Source organism: Mugil cephalus, chromosome 19 (genome assembly GCF_022458985.1).
Source record: "Mugil cephalus isolate CIBA_MC_2020 chromosome 19, CIBA_Mcephalus_1.1, whole genome shotgun sequence".
In the NCBI taxonomy this organism is placed as follows: Eukaryota; Metazoa; Chordata; class Actinopteri; order Mugiliformes; family Mugilidae; genus Mugil; species Mugil cephalus.
Window position 1 is genome coordinate 13,027,480 of NC_061788.1, and position 14,173 is coordinate 13,041,652.

At 44.0% G+C, this 14,173-nt stretch overlaps 1 protein-coding gene across 5 annotated transcripts in view; it reads right to left on the minus strand.

Moving 5' to 3' along the window:
* Positions 1-12,395, minus strand: part of LOC124996289 (spermatid perinuclear RNA binding protein) — a 77,124-nt gene extending 64,729 nt beyond the window's left edge. For 2 of the 5 annotated variants that reach the window (XM_047569126.1, XM_047569124.1), the window contains exon 1: positions 12,261-12,395. The gene's annotated coding sequence lies outside the window, so the exon portion shown is untranslated. Of the gene's footprint in view, positions 1-10,501; positions 10,701-12,260 lie in introns of those variants that run through there. The other 3 variants (XM_047569125.1, XM_047569123.1, XM_047569127.1) reach the window with 2 other exon arrangements.
* Positions 12,396-14,173: the final 1,778 nt, after the last annotated feature.

Here is a 14,173-nt window from a genome sequence, read left to right on the forward strand (position 1 = left end):
TTGTTTAGAATCCAGTAACTGAAACGTCTGAAGTCCAAAAGCAGTAAAGTAATAAAGTCGTTTTATGACCGACTCAGACACAGCCTTAAATTGCAACTCAACAACAACCTGAAACAACTTAAACAAAAAATAAAAAAATAATACCTCTGCACATTATTCGTCATAAAAGAAATCTGACTACATCTACAAAGAGTGAGCAAATATTATTCCAGCTCTAATCCCGAGTGACAATATGGTTTACAGTACCCATGAGGCAGTGGGTCTGACCTTATGAGAAAGGGGAACCTGCTCTATTTAGCAGAGATTTGTGATAGCAGTGAAATCTATTTGTATTCCAATAAGGATTACAGGTATTACACAAGTATATTGTAGACACAAAATGTTTCAGTTACTGACAAGACATTGCATCACTACTGCTACTACAAATGGACAACGTACACAATTTTGACTGATGTTCCACTCTGCAATGCGTTGGATAACATAATGCCGAACATAACGCTAAAATAGCTCTGTGCTTTGCTGCATGGCTGCAGAGCAGATCAGTCAATAAGTCAGCCAACGTAACAATGACACACTGTATTTTTTCACGTTCTGAAAACACAACCTGCGATGATACCGTTTAATACTAGCGGTGTAGTAAAGAACGTGTGGCCCAAAAATCAAGTCTGGAAGCAGGTATCATGTGAATGAAATACGGCAATAATCCACCTGCTTCACAGAGAGAAACAGCCTTTCCCTCCTGCTCTAATAAACACGCTGTCCCACAATGTAAATCTGTCTATAAAATGGGTCAACTTTTATTCAGTTGTGCAAATTAAGACTGCGGGGCACAGCTGAAGTCCCGTCGAGCGTCGAGACCGTCCGAATATATAATACGCCTTCTAAATCAAAGTGTCAGAGCGGATCTCGTTCTCACGAGGTTTAATTCCGTTTAGAAAACAACACGCCTCTCAAGTTTTGCTGGTTGTTTGTGTTGGTCCATTACAACTGGCAGTAACGCGCCTCGCTTCTTGGCAGGTCTCGAAGGAGATGTTTCCAGCGGTCTTGATGATGGGCGCACAGCTCTGCCGGTGAAAGGAAGTACTCCAGAGAATCCAAATCCACACTTGGACTTGGTCGTTTGCAGCTCCTGTGTTGCGATCTGCATATTTTTGCCATCATAAAACGACGGATGGTGGTGCATTACAGAGGAAATAAAACCTGGCCCAATGCAGCATCCACCTGCATCATCAGGCTATTTTCCCACTCGTTTACTGTAAACCAGGACCCCATTTTCTCTTTGCATAATACAAAACCCTGATTGAATGTCAAGGCACATCATTTTCTGAGTGTAGATGTTGCGTTTAATTGTTCCTTGATTAGATACCATTCAAGAAAAGAAAGAAAAACTGTCACATAATAGCTGCTCCAAAGACTTTCATAAAAAAAACATCCCTAGAAGCATTTTCTCCTTTGACACATCCTTTATTAACACCTCTTTCTAAATAAATAAACAGGAATTTAATAAATGATCACGGAAGATGTCAGTTTAATATTAAAAAGTAGACAGTGCACAAACAAATAGCTAGCAGACTCATGATTCAGCATTGTGAGTGGTCTGGGGTAACCTCTAATCTCTAATTCATATTAACAGAAGCTTAATTTAGAGCAGAAACATACAATAGCGACAAACCCTCACTAAAAGACACTAAGGCTAAATATCACCGACAGAAACGATAATGCGGCGCGTGATGAAGGAGCATTTTTAAAAATGACCAAAACATGACAAATCTTTCTACAAAATATTCAGATACGTTAAAGCTTGTAGCCAAAGGCAGAAATCCAGCTGTGCAGTGGCTTCAGTCACATGAAAGTAGTTTTAAGATATCAAGCAGCAAAAGAACTTCACACAGAGACAATCATTCATCTCTCCTCAACGAAGCTGATATATTCAGCACCATGGAGAGCAAACGTCCCCGACTATAATTTCTGTACTAAAAAAGTTCTGTACAGACCAACAGACCAGATCAAAGGCTGCGGGGGGGAAAAAAAGAGGAAGTAACACGCGAACAATAGCCGTCAACAACATAGACCGGTTTATGCAGACTCGCCAACAGCTGCAGCAGATGATACAACTCGGCTCATTTAAACTTCAGCAGCACTAAAAGCTCTGCAGTGGCTGCTTTTTTTTTTTTTTTTTAGTTCTAGATTTAATCTTAAATTTACTGATAACTCTAAAGCCCCACAATGACATCAGACTTATTTTTATCCCTCATAAGCGGAGTCACAGCTTGGTCCTCTGAGCAGAGGCTGGGTGCTCGTTCTTCAGACCGAGCCGGTAACAGAAGGTGACTGAGCCTTTAGTTCTCAGACTTTGCAACTTCCTGCTCAAAGAATCTCATTTCTCACGGTGAGAATCTCATTTCACCAAGACCATGACAGGATGTCTATGCAGCTTGCCTTTTGGTCTCTCTTTCTTCCTGAGATATTGTGCAACTAACCGAGCGAGTCATTTGTGAAGGAAGGTGCCCACTCGACAGCCACGGTGTCGCACCCTCAACTTGCTGCAGCCTGAGGTGCTGCACGTGGCTGGTGTGACTAGCGCCATTTAGGGTCCGACGTTTGTTTGTTTAAGTGCACGGAAACAAGACGTTCAATCACAGCTTTGCCCACCAACCAAAGCCACAAATGAGTTTCATCTGTCAGTTACGGCAGCTTCACAGGCGCATGCAAGACCTGGTCTGCATTTTTTTTGAGTTTGAGGTGAGAGAGATGGTTTGTTGTGAGTCTTGGTGGAGTTGTCAGACTTTATGTCTTTGTCTTTATGTCTTTATTCCAATGTTAGATGCATCCAACAGTAACCTGCCTATAGCTAGTATGCTAGTGTGAGGAGTACTATTATTATTATTTATTTTTGAATTAATACTGTGTTCATGCAGTTCTAAGCGTCACCACCCAGATAAAAAACACACAAAATGTTTGAGTCACATCCAAATGGACATTGCTGAATGTGGCTATAAAAAAAAACTATGAGGAAACTGCTAGCTTAAAATGAGAGGACAAAAGAAAAACTAAAAACATGTGACATTCCAACCTCGTGACAGATTTAAAGCTCAAAAGGTGGATGATACTTTTAAGAAGAAAGCGAAAGCATTCTGACTGTTAACAAAGCGTTAACTTCACAGCTTACAAAAGGGAACAAGCGGCATGCTACTATAGGAGCCAGAAATGAGGATGAATTATTTTGTGACAGCAAACACTTCAGACAGATAGAACAAACAGGCAGCGAGATGGTGTATCGATTCCAACAAATACAAATAGATTTTTGCACACATACACATCTTTTGCCATCCCGTCCCTTCTCCTGCTTTCGCGGCTACACACAGGCGCGCACCGCACGCGCGCACACAGGCAGCTGGCTGAACGGTGGCTGCGCATACGCAAGCCAGGCTGGCGCTGATGTGTGTGTGTGTGTGTGTGTGCTGGAGTGGGACGATGAAAAGATCTCAGGAGAAATATGGTGATGCCTCGCAGCGAGTGCTATGTGTCTGCTCACAAGCATGTGTGAGTGTGTCTGGACGAGTGCGCTGGTCGGCTGCATCCTCCTGCTTTTTTATCCTGAGCCTCTCGGCAGCCACAAAAATGCATGGTTGGGTGCAGCTCAGCACCCCTGAGGCATAGTGTGGTCAAGTCAAGTATGCATATACATTGGAGCAATACTTTAGATTCTTGACTCCATTAAGTTGCACACATCAGACAGTCATATCAGTTTAGGGTCAACATTTTTGCCACTGTTTTAATAAAAACAGTGTACAAGATGTTTCAAATCGTTAAAGTGTAGTAAAGTTAATGTAAAGTCAATTAGCTTTATCTACCTGAGCACCGCAGGCTTCGTGATATTAGTTTGTCAATAACAGGCAGCCCTAGAGAGATTCTGCATTTTGCGTTGATCCTTGTACGTGTGCCAGCGTACAAGTGTGTGCGTCGTGTGTGCGTCGTGTGTGTGGAAAAAGATAGGGACTGGAACCCCATAAATCCCACTTCATTAGATAAACAATCTAGCCAGACACAGAAACCCCACGTGCCCCACACAGCATCTCGCTGATAATCTCCATTACCAATTACGGGGTGATACGCCACAGCTTAACATGAAAGCAGCAATTAATCTGCTAACACCGGTCAGTGGGTCATTGTGGTAGACAGACGATATTGCTTGCAGGCACACGCACATATCCACCAAGCAGACATATCACAACTGATCTTTTTTTTTTTAACAGAGCTATAATTTTCTTTAATTTCTCAATTCAGGCGTAGTTGGCGTTTTCTTTTTACCATCTGTTGACTGGGTTTTCCGCAACAGTGATGCAGGACTAAAAAGTGGTCTCACCACTTCTCCTTTTTTTTCTTGCCTCGCAGCTGCACAAATTCACGCTTCAAATCAGTCAAGTCGAGTCTGACGTGTCACTCTCTATGACAAGGTTCCAGATCACCTTCAATGAATAATCCTGAAAGTACTATATTTATATATATATAAGGCAGATTTCATTTGTGTTCTTCTTTTTTTTTTCAGTGAACAACCAGACACACTCTGATTCTCTATCTCTTTCCCCTCGCACAGGTTCAGGCAATGTTTGATTCCTGTGACAGTCAAAAGAGCAGGTTCTTTTCATCATCTTCAACCCAACCTGTCTCCTTTATGACTTTCAGGCTTCCTTTCTGTTATTTTTAGATTTGAGAAAGAGAAAGACAAAGGGAAGATTTTGTCATGAAGACTGTTTCATATCTGCACCGTGGCGCTGCTTTCAGACTACCACAACCAGGCAAGTATAAACCCACAAAAAGGAGTGGCAACGTCTTTTATGTCACTGAGGCTAGTCACTGGCATTCAATTTGTCAGGTTAACGTATGAATAAAAAGAGAGAGAAAGTTAATGAGCTAGTGATGACATGATGCATTTAGATTTTGACATGCAGCTCCTCAGTCTATATAAACAGCAAATAATATTAGTTACACCTTAAGTTTGTGGTTTGTTTTTTTTTCAGTTGAGACAAAAAAAAGTAAAAAGAGTAAAGTTTGCAAAAGAATCTTTAAAAGCAAGCAAAAAATGTAGGAATGTAGAGAAACATGTTGGACACAGGTACACACTTACTTGTTTCACAATCATTAGATTAGGATTTACTCATTCTGTTTAACATAAATCATAATAAACTGAATAGATTTGGGATTTTGTACAATATTTGCTCTGTGAAGCGTCAAATGTATTATTCATGTTTTATTTAATAAAATAATCCTAAAAGAGTAATCAGGCTAACTGATCGCAAATATAATCATTTGTCAAGCACTAGTACCAGGTCTCGAGAGTCTCCCAGTGTACCTGGTCTCCTGGTGTTTCACGGAGCAGTTAGATGCGAGTGCCTTGCTCTACAGCACTTAAACACCGAGTTGGTTGGACCAAATTTTTGGAGCCATACTGGGATTTCAACTGGGATCTTTCCAGTCTCCCTCCACACATGGTCTGCTCGGTTTAAATAAATAGCTCCATCTTCCTGGAAGCCAGAATGAGGGCAAGCTACGGTTTCCCTGATCTAAGCTCTTTTTGACACAGTAAGCAGAGCTGGGACATGAGAGGAAAGGGATAGGGAGGAAGGGGAGTGGTGGGGGTGTTCTGTAGTTGCATGCGTGTGTGTGAGTGTGCATGGGCGTGGATGTAGGGGCACATTTGAGTGAGGGAGGATGTGAAACGGTGAAAGAGCTTGGCTAGGGTTTGTGTAAATAGGGTAGCAACATGTGTACGCTATAGGTGCTACAGGCATGTGTGGGTGAGCAACTGCGTGCGAGGGAGAGCAGACAGTGAGTGATGGAGCAGCTGGCCCCCCATATCATACTGTCAAACCGGAGACTTTCTCTTTACCCAACCACTCCTTTAGCATGTGTATGTGTACATTTGGATCGTAATAGTAGGTGTCCTAATCTGCAACACTTAATCATATTGTCCTCTCTGACTGATCTAAGCCGTGGTCACCGCCTTTAATTTGTTGCCTCAGTAGTAATCTTAAGTATATGTTATTCTCATTCTGTAAATGAGGCAAAAGGGGCTGTAAAAAAAAGTGTTGAGTTAATGCACTTTAACAAACCCACTGATTATATAAATAAAAAGACCCGTTCTTAATTCCCCTTACCCACGTCTACCACTATAATTTCCTTCATAGTATATTTACGATCTCATCAGCAAGTCAGAAAGCCTCCTCCTTTACATACTCCTCAACTCAATATGATAATACAATTATTCTGAAATGTCAGAGTGACACAGATTTTGTCCAAAGACAGAGACAAACAAGAATTACGCACGTCTTGGACACGGCGAGAATCTGTTATCGCGCAGATACATGCGTGACATTTATCTCTGTGGTGTGAAGTCTGCTCTCTTCTTATGTACACGGATACAGAAACACTTCAGATTATGTCGCTTACAGCGTCAGCGTAAGAAAGATGTCAGGCATTCATTTCTTCAGGGATGCTTCGACAACCAGAGAAAACTACAGAAAATTTGCCATCCGGAGCATTTTTTTCACGTAATAGAAACACGTCAATATTAGATTTTTGTGAGGAGCAAAGACACGCCACTAAAAACACTTGTTCTTCACTGACAGCACTAAAGAAATACTGAACTCAATCTATGCAACAACAAAAACAACAACAAAAAAGACTTAACTCTACTTCTATGCAACCGACCCGCTCTATAAAGCCAAATCAGTGCTGAGGCTTGCATTTGTGGAACAGCTGTAGCCAGTTGCTACCAAGACATTGATTACTTTGTACAGAATCCAAGTCATTTTCTTACCCGTTAGTTCTCCCTAAATAAACGTTTGCGCTTGTACTGTAGGGAGTATATCTAGACAAAGGTATGCGGTACTGCGAATCAAAAAGCAAAATTAATTTCACAGATATTGTAACTACAACAAGTACACATTGTTTACAGTGGAATACCTGAAATATTTTTAAGGTCTTTATGGACAATCAGTTCCACATACAAATAGTATCCTAATTGAATAATTCAAAATCAGAAGGCAAACAAAACAAGCAACGTCTTTGGGGAAACTACTATTTCTGTAGGTTCCTCAACAGATGTTGTGCTGAAGGCAGCTTTTGTTTCTCTGTATGGCGGCCACACAAAGGCAAAGTTCATGCTAACAGTGGCTTGAAGAACCAATCCCTGAAGAGTTTCAGGTTCAGTGTTTGTGTGGAGCGGTGCAAGGAAACCTTACATGGCCATCCCTCGCACTCTCTGTCCTACTGTCTTCCTTTGTTTCTCCGTCTCTCCTTTCGTCTCCCCCTTTCTCTCCCTCACTCGCATCTTGCATCTCTTCTCTCTGTCACTCTGGCCTATTCCTGGATTCCACACTGGGGTGAAAGGAAACAGGAATGGCCGCAACGGCTGTTGGCGGCGCAATTTGTTTCTACGAAGAACCATTCCTCCTTCTGTGGCGCACACACACAGTCAATATTCCTGTCCTGGCGGCTTTGTTCCGTTGCCAGTTGGGAAGAGATTTCCCCAAACATGTTTGTCTGACTGAAAGCCATTCTTTTTCCTGCAAGATGAAATGCACGGGGAAGTGTGCGCCTGCGCGTGCGTTGCAAACACTGAAAATCTGATAATGGTCAACCGGATGGATCAGATGGGTCCTGCATGTGTGGACATATTCAAAACAGCAGCAGCACTCCCTCGCTATCTGCCCTTTGCAAAGTCTCTCCTGCACCACAGCACCACAGCACCACTGGGACTCTCCCCAACTCCCTGTTGTGCTTACTGGAACCTCAGCAGCCAGTTTCCATATCAGCCAATTAGGAAAGCTTTTACTAAAGCTCTAGCCAATTGGATTAGTGCTACATTTCCTTGCCAGATGAGACTCTAAATGTGCTGCTGCATGCTAGAATCTATGAATTGGTGGGCAGACACCTTTTCCACCGATAGGCATCGGCCACCAATGCTGCAGGCTGCAGAGGCTGCAGCAGCAGCTGCAAGGAACAAGACATCCCGTGACAGTACTGTCTGTCCTCTGCTACTGAGTTTGTGTTACAGAAACTCTAAACTGTTTAAACCAAGAACATAACATAAAGCAAACCAGAACCAGGACATACATAAAACAGACGCAAGGGGATGAACTGCTGAGGTGACGGCACACACAGAAGGAGAAAGGGGGCAAACAAGAGCGAACAAAACAGAGACCAGAGGTTTTAATCTTTAAAGTAAAAGTATGTGCTCTGCCTGGGGTTTCCTCTTTTCGTCCCACTGAGCATTTTTGGGGACTTGTTCTATTACTCACCGTGTATTCTTCTGCAAAACTAATCTGCCACTTTTGATTTTATGACCAAAACATACCGGGCTTGTCTTGGAAACAAAGAAAATGCTGACTGTTTACAGAGCGTGTGGACTACATCGAAGAACCTGACACGGCCATGATTTTCTGGTTTGCGGCCGATATTAAATTGTCACCCTGCAGTGTCTGTGTTTATTTGTCGCCCATGCTCAGTGTACTTAGTCTTGCCAGCTCTCCACGTGTCCTTAATCTCAGTATCTGGGACCAAATGCGCAAGTTCCATTAGTGGAAATTAAATCCATTTCATATCCATTCAAGCAATCCAAATCCACCGGGTGCGTCTCAATCACCTGCCAAATACCAGGGAAATCAAACGGCAAAGACTAAATACGGAAAGGTCCTACTTTATACCGAAAACCGCCCATAAACCTGACCAGTTTGGGATTTATGAGAGATGCATCAAAGTCAGTGGAAACAGGTTTTCAATTTATGGTTTAAACCCTTTTCAATTCAGGTGTGCACTTCAGCAATAATGGTAACTGAAGTAAGTGTAAGTCCAGAGTCAGAGATTTAAATCTATGTTATCTTCCTTTTGTCGTACAAAATGATGAAAGAAATAGGAGATGTAAGAAAACCAGAAATGAAGAGGAGAGAATGAGAAAAAAAAACAATGGTGAGCTGAAATGAATGTCAAAGATTGGACAAAATGAAAGGCACAAAAAAAGATTTACCTTTTTTCATACCAAGAAGAAAGAACAACTAGAACTGGGAGGACAGATTGTGTATAGTGACCATACAAATACTAACTCCTTCTCAAAAAAAGGACAAAAATATACAACGATGAAGAACCAGACACCCCAAAAGTAAGGATGGAATAACCCCATCGCTCCCTCTCTCTAACACACTGGTAAAGTCCACTGTGGGCAGCACAAGCATGACATTGTGCCACAGCGACAAGCAACAACTAAAAGAGTCTGTGTTTCCACTCAATAAATCAACTATATCTAGGCTGGTGAGGCAAGAGCGAGGCATCGAAAACAAAGACACCCTACATTTTCACCTAACTGGGGCAGGTGTGACCAGGCGCAGCTTTCCTGGCGCACATTAAACAGGGTGGAGCAGGGTGGAGCGCGCAAAAAATAACCCAAAGGCAACAGGCCATTAGTGAAGTCTGTCGACCACCGGGAACAAAGAGGCGATAAACTGGCACGGACCAATGGCAACCAGTGGGCTGCAGCAGCAGAAGCAAACACAGCTCAATTGGGCAGTAGATCCGGACAGAAGCGCACTGTCCGGGCATCGACACATCACATGACGGGGTGAATGGTGCACTTCTGCATGACACTCACTCAAGTGGCGAGGTGTGAGGAGCTTTGTTTGCTGGCAAGCGTGTCGTTCTGTTATTGGAGAAAAGAAAAAAAAAGAAAGAAAGAAAAAGGCGTGCGTTCATAGCACAGGTTTAGGTATGTCAACAAGCTGGTTCGGCAAGAAGTGAAAGCATTTCAGCATTTCTTCCCCTCATTCGCACGCACGTCAATACCACGATGTTTCAATAATGCAGTTTTGGTTCCCCGCAGCCGTGCCAAGTGGAACGGAATACAAACAGTGTTAAACAATGAAAGGACTAAAGTGCATACTTGTGACACCTGTATGGGTAGGAGTTGAAAGGAAGAAACAAACAAACAAAAATATTAAGATTAAAAAGTCCTCCGTACTACTGATAGATATTTCGCCGTGTTGACGGTGCGGAAGTGGGCTATCAGACACCTGCTATACAAGATGAGCTACCAACCGCCACCTCCGCTTACCTCGTTGTTTTCCTCGGAGCATAATTCAGTTCGACAACAAAAAACGCACCCCTCCAAACACTGACTGACAACCAACACTGTGGACTCGCGCAATTAGTAAAGTGCACCACGTGCACAGTTCCTCTTTTCTTTTCTTTTTTTATGTTACTCCTGCAACGGAAGCGAAAGCGAACACAAAATAAACAACAAAACAGCTTAAAAAAAACATTTTAATGTTGCTAAACTTCTCTGCGCCGTGGCTGCGCGACAAAGAAACTCTTCGGCTGCTCACTACGCGTCTCTCCCCCCGGGATGAGACGCTGACCATTCACGCAAAAGCCACCATTAAATACAGAGAAGAGAGGTGGTGGTGAGGGGGGAAAGCACAGCCCCGAAAGAATATATCCAGCAACTTACGCTGATTAACGCCGTGAGCTGCCCGGGAGTCCGTCACTGACACCGAAACATAGAAAAATCCAAACAGGCGGGAGGGAAAGGGGAAATCGCTGAATCCGAGAAATGGGAGAGCTCAGATCTGATCCGAGCTGTCACCGTCCGGCCGCAACGAGGAGAAGTCACAGACTGAGAGCGAGCGCCTTGACAACCGGGGCAGACAGAGCGAGAGAGGAATCCCTGGAGATGAATGGAGGGAGTGCGCATGCGCGGACGAAGTCGACTCATTCCGGTGGAGTAAAAGGCTGTGTGCGGACTATGGGCTGCAAAAAGACAAGTGCACAAGTGGTGCATCCGTGTGCCCGGCTTACAGTTCATTAGGCACACTAGTAAAAATGAATTCATTCAATACTGGCTTCACAAAGGTTGTGTTTTCATTTTGGAGACTCGTGGTTTGTAATGGGTCGCACTGTGTTGCACCGACACGTTTCAATTTCATTTTTATCACTATTACTATCATTTCGCAAATCCCATTTTAGTCAGTGGGCTAGGCTAACTAAATAATAGTTTCCTAATTAATTCGGTGTCATCAAACTACATCCTCCAAAATGATCACTGAGATACAGTCTTCTCGTTGCTGTTTCAACGTGGATGGAACATCACGATAGTCACAAAACGGGATTTAAATGTTGGACTTGTACATTGCATTCATTTTCACTAGTGCACCTCACGAGTGTACTTACAGCTGGGAGTGTACGGTGATGTAAACAACCGCTTATATGTGGTATTTTATTTAGCCAGTAGGCTATAGTTAATGCAATTAGTATGCCACTATGTGTCAGACCCACCCATTAATCATTAAAATCAAGGCTACAATGCCTCAATATATAGTAAAAATTATTTTTGTTCGATTTACAAAAATCAATCTGAAATCAAGTGCCATGAAAGCCAGATCAGAGTTGGCTAATTATTAAATTCACATATATATGAGTATATGAAATATATTTATTAATTTGATATGAATTCTTCCAAAAAAAGACACCAGAGCAACAACAACACATGCTTGTTTAGTAACAGTTAGTCGATTACCCTGAAGTCGAACACATTTTCAGCACTGGCTACATGTGACTTTCTTTGCGAAAACATTGCGAAGGCAAATGAGCAAATCAGGATTAGAAAGAGCAGCTTATATCACCCCGACTCCCTGTTCATCTAAGAGGAGCATTACTCTCTCCCAGACAGTCTTATAAATAATTCACCAATAAAATGCTTTCCTCTGCTCCCCTGGCTCCATGCAGCACCGAAAGCCTCTGACGCGCCCCCGTCCGGTGTCAAATCTATGCGCCACCAATTAAAACAAATCTCGAGCAGAATAAAGTTCAATCAACATTCTTGCTTCGAAAACGGCTGCGGCCGGTCAGACAGATCAGCCGGGGATTACAAGGCTTCTGTCAACTATCAATAGCCTCGTGTGAGACAAGAGGGGGACAGAGGAAAAAGGGGGAAGGTTGGAGGGAGGGAGAGTGGGAGGAAGGAGGGGGCTGGGGTGAGTTTCAATGCGCAGACGGTGCAGAGCAACCAGCCTGTGATGCTGTTTGTCCTGTCCGCGGATCGGAGGAGAGCAGAGAGAGAGAGTCGCCCGCAAGCGCATCTGAATCCGAAACGGAGCTGTCCCAGAGCTCCGCATCCGAACCATGTGTAAAGGAGCCGAGGAGAAGAAGGGGTGGAGGCAGAAAGAAAGGAAACAAAAGTGCAACGCCGGGAGAAAATAAAGCGGTTTTACCTGCACGCCTCTCCCGTCCAAGCCTGCCGATATTACTTTCCACACGGTGTGGCTTTCGGGGCTGCCGCTCACTCCGAGCTGCTCGCCTCCGAACGGGGAATTTAGACGACGGGATTTGTTCACGTGGCCGCGCTCGGTGCTCCTAATTGGCGGAGCGGCTCGGGCTGCTGCTCGCTAGCACCTGTACGGCGAACGGTGCAGCGGTGCAGGACGGGAGGGGAGGGAGGGATGGAGGGAGGCAGGGGGGGCAAGACAGGCGATAACAGATCGGTGTGAGATATAAACCAAATTTAAATCCCTCCCTTGTTTAGATGTAAAGTAATTTCCATAGCACCATCAGCTAGATAACCGTGCAAAGGTTTGGAACTCATGCACCACGGATGCTTGTGCCTCCAGGCCTCCTGCTATTACATATTGTGATAAAAACCATAGATGGGTCTTTTCCTGCTCATTTAACAATATGCACTCCTGTTAGACATTTTTCACTTGTGCATGCTTTCCTTTCCCCCTCTTTTGAATGACCAGTATATGTGGAAAAGCGCTGAATACATCCCCAAAACTATACTTCACACTAAATGTAGCAGCGATAATATCATTAATACACTTGAATTGCTGCAGCGTGGGCCTCTCTTCAGCCCCGAGGGCCTTTCTGTCACAGTCGCACACAAATACACACACAGGCGATTTAAATAGTTTATTTGGAGTTGGGGCTCGTAAATTAGGCAGGCCTCCGAATATATCCCAGCCTCGGCTGAACACACACAAGCAGCCGCAGCCACAAACGCACACAATTTTTCATCTACCTACCGAGGCCACGGCGTATAGTAGCAGTCAATGGTGCGAGAGTATTTTTAGATTTCATGTGGGTTGCAGATGCTGCTCTACTTAGCCAGGTCAGGGCGAAAAGGAAAGTGTTTCCATTGTAGCATCCGTGGCTTCGCATCATCCTATCGGTGTTAGCCTTTCTGCATTTAGCGTAATTTTTTTTAGAGACGACTGTGTTTTGTGCCGTTAAACACCTTCACCGCAGCGTCCCAGTGTGAAGATGAGTCGAGTAAAAACACAAGCTCTCTTCTCTCCTCTGATGTCAGATTAGACCCTCAACTGGCCTCAAGGCTGTTGGCAGTGATGTTTTTCCCCTACTCAGTTTTGGCCTGAATTAAAAGCATGTTGGGGTTTTTTATTTTTATTTAGGGCAACTTAGGGCATTCATAATTGACTCTGAGGAATCTGGCACAGTTAGAGCTCCAGATAATTTGCTCCGAATCGTCTTGCAAGTTTGCAAATATATCTTCAAGATGTTTCAGATTCGAGCCGCCAGAAAGGGAACATATGCTACACCTTGATGTAGGTTAGCTGGTGCAGCACGAGCTTGGGCGCTACTCATGTTCCCAGACTGGAGGGGTTCCCTTGGTTTTTTAGAGTCAGGGGGTGGAGGGTTATTATCTAGGAGAACAAAAGCCGAAGAAGAGAAAACAGAGCAGTCTTCCCCTCCTCCTGTTTCCCTCTATCCCTTCCTTCATCCGCCCCCATCATCTCGCCCCCCCACCCCTCCTCCCCTCTCCACACACCGACACAAACGCCTGCCATCTGACACCCCTCTAAGGAGTTCTTTTTTAGAGATGTCTTCTAAAACACACGCACACACACACACACATAAACACACACGCAGGCATTGTTGGGAGCTGTGAGGATGAGCTCCTATGTTCTCAATCCAAGGAAGGAAGTGGGCCAAATGGCGTAGAGAGAAACAGACGGAAGGACAGGCAGACACCCTTTCCGTGCGTTAATCAGGCCTTCGTGTGCACCAACCAGAAGAAAAAAAAAAGAGGGAGAGGCAGAAGGATTGAGAGGGGCTTTTCTGTTGGTGGACCGCTCGGTGAAGGTCGCAGCGTGTGTGCGTCAACCGTCGG